Here is a 7027-nt window from a genome sequence, read left to right on the forward strand (position 1 = left end):
ATGCCATGAGTTTTCTTCCCTGAAACGCATAAAGCTCACGATCATTAGTCTCTTCCTTTACACACAATAGCCTTGGTTCTGATCCTCGCCTATGAGCGTGGGTAACTTCAGCCTATAAGCTACAAAGATTCGAGCCTATAAACTGAGAGATTCAAGCCTAACTTTTGGTACCATTTCCCTAGGACAACTGTGGTTTTACCTAGAGATGTAATTGCTCAGATGCCCCCAAACCCTGCTTGGGTTTTGATGAAGACTAAAGTGTCAAGACATGTAACTCAAGGTCACATACCACTTGTTCTTGACAGTTAACACGCAATGCAACTAGCATGTTTCTAGCAATATGCAACAATTGCAATGGAAAAAATTCATTTCTAAACAAGGTTTGAGCAATTAAATATGGCACGTAATAAAACATCTCTAAAATTCCAAATGATTGTTTCAAAAGATTTCCCAATACAAAATAAGGATTTTAAACCATAAACCCTAGTACCAAAAGTACCATCAAAATGTATCAAAACATAATAATGTTCTAAACCCAAAATATCCAAAACATATTGTTCCTTCACATGTATCTGGAAGTCATCTTAATGGTCCTTGTTCTTATCCAAGAGCTTTTGGAGGTCCTAAAAAAGCTTTAGTGCTTCGCAAATGAAATTTTCAACAAACTCGAGCAGCTCTTTGGGGCTTCCTTAATTTTCGAGGGATCCTCTTGCTTGTGTTGCTCCATCGCTATCTACCAATTTTGTCACAATTTCTACCCTTTCAGGGGAAATGGTAGTAAAAACTACTACAATGAGAGTTCACAAAATCTCAGCAAGTTAAACAAAAAAACATACACAGAGATGAAATAAGCATGTATAAGGTAAACCATGAGTACGAATGTATGAGCATGAACATGTACTTTGACAAAAATCACACTTTTGTCCCATATGCATTCTCTTCTTCAAAAATCACTCATCTTATAACCATGTATCATAATAACAAAATAACTATGAACAAAGTATCATCTTTTTGTTTCGTATAAAAACTTAAACAATCTTGTTCCATATGAAAATATGGGTGGACACCTCATGGCTCCCCTAGGAACCATGGATTCTCTACTAGTCGCCGCATCTCATTGCCGCCCCTCTTGACTGAGTGTGAGTACGTTAGAGTCCGTATGATATCGTATTTCGTAATTTGCCTTCACCACATTTTACAATGTGTTGCACCCTCTAGTGTTAGGCACAACTACTTCGCTCTGGAATTCTTTAAAAAGAACCCATTCAAAATCCATTGATTGTATTTCGTGAACCTAGGGTTTACCACTCTAGTTTAAGCACTCCAGAGTGAACATAGGAGTTCCACCAGGATATTCTCTCATCCTAGCATTGAGGTCGTGACAAAACCATTTTATTTTAATGCGCAACTCGAAAACATGTGACTTGAGACAATACCATGTAACTTTCATACAACAATGTCATGTACTTATGCCATATACAAAGAGTACATCATGTGTATAGCTTGAAAGAATTAGAACATGTTGAAACATATACATGAATGTAACGTATGAAAGCTCAACAAAGTATACACCCTTTGTCCAAACTCCAAACATGTCATTTCAACTGACAATTTTAACAAGTATCATTGGAGAATAGAATACACATATAAGATACGAATTATAACATGTAACAAGTAGCAATTTAAGAATACAATCTAAGTGAGCAAAATGCAAAGCGTATATACTGTCATACCCGAGTCCTACTAGAAAAAAAAATTCTATTATTAATTTATTTAAATTAAATTCTTCTCTATGTATTTTAATATATATGGGTCTTTATTAATGTGATTTTAACGTGTAAATTTTCTATGTTTAAATGAGATTTATAAATGAATGGGAAGAAGGGTATACTTGTATTTTACATTGTGTATTATTAAGTTAATCTCTTTTAATCTTATCCCTTAGTTTGGTAGGTAGGAAGTATCTCTTCTTAGCTTGGTAGGTAGGAAATATCTCTTCCTGCACTTCATCCCCACCGTCCATTGTCTAGAGCACAAGAAAGAAAAACAAAAGAAAACCCCAAAGCCCCAGCCCGTGAGTCTCTCCCTCACTATCTCCTCCATTTCGTCTCTTCCATTCCCATTTCAGAGAAGCCCTAGCTCTCATCTCCTCAAGGAGAGGACCAACAAGGTAAGCTTTTGATTTTTGATTTCCCCTCTTCAAAAATCTGGTTCTATATGAAATGGCAGCCTAGGGTTGCTCTGAAAAATCTTGGTTGTGTTTCCAACCAAGAGCCCATGTGCCGCCCCCAGCCCCCACTTGGGATTTGGAGGAAACTAAAATGCTGGGATATGCAACACAATGTTACTTACCATTTGTACATGACAAATAAAATGCAATGCACCTAATAATAACTAGTAATATGCAGTAAATTCCAGCGGAAAGTCAACTTAAGTCAAATAATGAAATAATAATCATGGTACCGAAGAACATAAAATCCCAAATTCATATTTCATAAGAGTCATCAAAAGTGTTTAAGTTTCCAAAAGAGACTCCCAAAACATGGGACCAAAACCTCCAACTTAAACAAAGAGTCATTTCCCAAAAGTGAAATGGGTTAGAACCAAGGTCTCATCTTCAAGCAAACTCAAAAACACTCCCCTAGACATTCGGGGGTCTATATCTAATCTCAACTCCGTGGCAACTTCCTTAGCTTCTACAACAGAGTTTTTGGCTTGCTCCAGATAACTTGACACAAACTTCTTATAAAGCTTAAACCTTAACATCCTTTGAGGATCCAAGGATGAAACTCCAACATTGGACTCATTTAGATTTGCCAAAATCTTCTTGAGTCATTGAGCCGAAATCCTAAGCATTTCTAAGGTGAATTGACGACGAGCCTCCACTATGAACTCATCCTCAATTATCTCACAGATCTCGTCCAAAACTAATGGTCTTGCATACATGGCACAACTTCTATCATTGTGAATAGAGGAGTGATAGTGAAAAATATAATAGTGAGATTTCAAGAAATCTCAGTAAGTAAACAAATAACATGTAAAAGATATCAGAAGCATATGGACGCAAACTTAACAATGAATGTGTGGACATGAGATTTTACTTATGCACTTGACCTTTCAAAAAGACATCATATAAAACATGACTTTCATGATATTTTCTTTCATAAACATTCTTGCTTCATTTCATACTTGTGAGCTTGGTTCTTGATCATATAACATAGTTTTGTGCTTGAGGCCTTTCTTAACTTATGAATGGATATCTCAAGGTTCCCCTATGCACCGTATGTTCCCCCACTAGTTACCGCATTGACCATTGGCCACTTTGACTAAGGTGATTACGTCTTACTTTAAACTTTCATATTATGGCAACTCGTTTCGCCTTCACTGTAGTGCACCCACTAGTTTTAGGTGCGATCTTGCTTCGGTATCATTTTCTTTTAGGAACCATTCGAGTCTCGTCGACTGTACTTTGTCGACCTAGGGTTTACCACTCCATTTTAAACACTCCTGAGTGGACAGAAGAGTTCCACTAGGATATTTTCCCGTCCTAGCATTTGGGGTTGTGATGAAAAATTTTAAAAAGACTATTTTCTTTCAAAATATTTTTATAATCCCAATGCATGTGACATGACAATGAAAACTTAGACTTTCATGAAATGCATGCAATGCCAAATACTTCAGCATGGTCATATGAAATTTAAACATGCAATTCCAATGCATTTCGCGTTATGACTTGAAAATATAGAACATGCGAACACGTTCTTATATAAAAATGCCAAGGCATTGAACAATTAACCAAGAAGCAAACATTCAATAATTATCATGTAAGAGCCAAAACATGCAAACCCTAGCACATCCAAAAATCATTCTTAGTTCGTTAAACTTCCATCACAAAAGATCGTACTTCATATATGGCAAAATCTGAGACCTTTAAACTTGAAAACAATCATTCCAATCAAAATTTCATGAACTTAAATTCTTCTAATGTATTAAACATAACTTTAACAAGAATATTCATGGGTGGCCGAAACATTCTAGTGGTCATAGATAAACATTTGCTTGAAATTATTCCTATACAAGATTCAGTCAAGTAACAATCATTCACATACAAATACATATTGTACAATTTGAACCCTAGATGGCTTCCTATTCTATTTTCATAACATGAATACATTCCATAGGCCATTCTATTTATACATTAGATAATCATGCTAAGAAGAGATAATATCATGCGAAAGAAACACCAATATCATGAACAATCACATAAACTAAGCAACCAAAAAGTTCATGTACATAAAATATTCAAGTACAAGTTAGAAGTCTACTTACAAAAAAACCCGTAATATATTGCAAGCAAGCTGAAAATTACATATAATACTTGTTAGGTTCATCAATCAAGAAAAATCTGAACCCGTGTGATTAAGTGTTGTGCTCTTGACATCTTTTTCCAAGAAAAAGACTCCAAACATTCGGACCCTCCTCCCTTGAGTTCAAAACTTAACTATAACAAAAACCCTAGCTTGTAATAATGATTAAGGGCATGACCCTCTTTCCTCAAAATAACATGCTTATAAACTTTAAAGCAAGTAGGGTTAAATACACATCCATTGAAGAAAAGCCCTAATCTAGCCATGTGTCTGAAAATGTAGGTTCATATGAAAAACCTCCAAAAATATGAGCTAACTCTTTTAGCTCAAGTGTGTATATGTGTGAGCATGAGTTCTAGATGAACTTGCTAAAATCGAAACTTCATCCCCTCGAAACAGTGTGTGTGTGTAGCAAGGGAAAAGTTAGTTTCATACCTTCTAGACTCTTCTCTTCACAATATCTCCTAGCTTTCCTTACCCTCCAAAAGATGTTTGAATAAGAAGCAAATATTGTGGAGAGTGTTTGGATGACGAGAAAATGATAGAAAGTTGGAGAGAATGGTGATGGCCGAACACCTCAAGAGTAATGCACAAAGTGACTAAAGGTCCTAGGGTTTTCGGCTCCTCTCCCTTTTATAGACACAAGAATCTTCTTGCATGAGCCAAGCTCATTTGCATGTTTGTCAAGTGGTGTCTCACCCTATGGCTTCTTCCTATCTCATCATTTGATTGTGTTGGAAACACAATAGGATTTTCTTTTGGACAAGTGGTGCCTCCATCCTCAAAACCGAAGCCTCCATCCTCTTTTGCCTTTCATTACATATCTTGGTTCAATGAATCTTGTGACTATATGGTCTTTGTCAAGGTTCAAATCTTCTTCAATCTCCTACATGTGTGCATGAGTGCCAAGTGGCATGTGAGGAGTGTGTGTGTGTGCATGGGTTGCCGAACCCTCTTTTTTCTCCCAAGATCTTTTTCACCACACTTTTGGATAAGCATGTGAATGGTCCAATTTTGTACAAAAACCCTGCCCTAGCCGTCCACCTCAAGATGTTCTTACGTAAAATTTTCCTTCTAGAAGCCCTAGGCATGTAAGGCCATTCTTCCCAAGGCAAACTTTTTACCTACCTTTTTGCATGTATGACACATGGCAAAAAAGCAAACATTCTTTTTACTTTGTTGCCATGCATGGCCTCTTGGTCTTCTCTAGGCTCCACTTTTCCATAGCCTAATCATTTCCTTCTAGAATCTCTCATGGTAAGCGTGTAAGCCAAACCTTAGATCCTTCTCATCTCTCTTCCCTTATTTCCGTCTAGATTCATCAAGTCCCATACAGAGCTCTATTGGATGAAAAATGGAATACATGATCTTAGATTGGGTGTGATCCTTAGTTCCATTGGGCTTCAAAACCCTAATTTCTTATGAAGACCAAAACTCTCATGGGCTTATGAAAAATAAAAATTACACAAAAAGCCTAGAAAGTCTTGGTCGTCACAGCCCACTTCCACTCCCTCGGATTTCACTTCCATCTCCTTGTTTGATGCCCCATTTCGCACCTTGGGAGAAGGATCAAATCAGGTAACAAACCTAGTTCCCAAACTTCTTGTAGTTGGATTGAAGCTAAGCTCAAACCGTGGCCTTTATTTTCTGAAAAATTGGTTACAGTCTAGATCTCGCCCCTTTGCCTTCCAATGTTTAATTTTCTTATTTGTTGCTCTTTACTCTTGTTTAGTTGGGTGTGTAAGTAAGTGGACGAAGGGTAGGGATAGCCCAAAATTGTGCAAGACCATAGTTGAGAAGGTGAGATGAATTTCTACTCTGTTTTTGCATCGGCTATGTAGTTTTTTTTTAACAAAACAAAATTTTGTTATGGCTTTATCTTGCTTTTCTTGAGTTTAAATTATGTTCTTAGTTATGTTTAAGCCTTTGTTTAATGTTTTAAATTAGTAGAGATGAGAATGTGTATTTTAAATATTTTGAATGTGTATTTTAAATATTTTCCCTAAGTTAATAGTTTTAGTAAACAACCAAGGATTTTATTCAAATTAGTGAGTTTCATCTTGTAATTTTTTGGTTTATAAGGGATTCACCCTTGCTGTTCGGTGCTATGCCAAAAATGATGTTTCTTGCAATATTTCTTCAATACTAGTGTCCTTAGTCTATGTAGTTGGGATTGTGATTGAATGAATGGGAGTTTAGAATGCAAGAATGCACTAAAGCTGCTAGCTGTCCATGTAGTGCAGAATTTTCTGCTATTTGTTCTGTTTTGGGGCTTAAAGCAGTCCATTTCATCCCCTTTTTTCATTTGCATATTTTGCTCAACCAAAACTAATTTTTTTATATGATAAACTACGGAAAATGAGGGACAAAACTAGCCATCTAGTAAGCCTTGACCCTTCACCTATTTTGGTTCCACCAAGTTACCAAAAAGCTGTCAAAATGCCCTTCCAATGAAAATTCCAGATTTGTGATGTTTCCTTGTTCATTTCCATTCCTAAATAAATTCCTACCATTTGTACATCCTTAACCCATGATTTCCATATATCCCTCATGTAGAAAACCCAATGGCCTTTAATGGACAGAAAGCATGCTATTAGGCACTTTCATGAGTTTCTTTAAAATGCTTGAAATGAAGGTTTTAGTGTTTTGGCTTAGTGCCT

The sequence above is a fragment of the Juglans microcarpa x Juglans regia genome, chromosome 6D, assembly GCF_004785595.1.
Source record: "Juglans microcarpa x Juglans regia isolate MS1-56 chromosome 6D, Jm3101_v1.0, whole genome shotgun sequence".
NCBI classification, from domain to species: domain Eukaryota; kingdom Viridiplantae; phylum Streptophyta; class Magnoliopsida; order Fagales; family Juglandaceae; genus Juglans; species Juglans microcarpa x Juglans regia.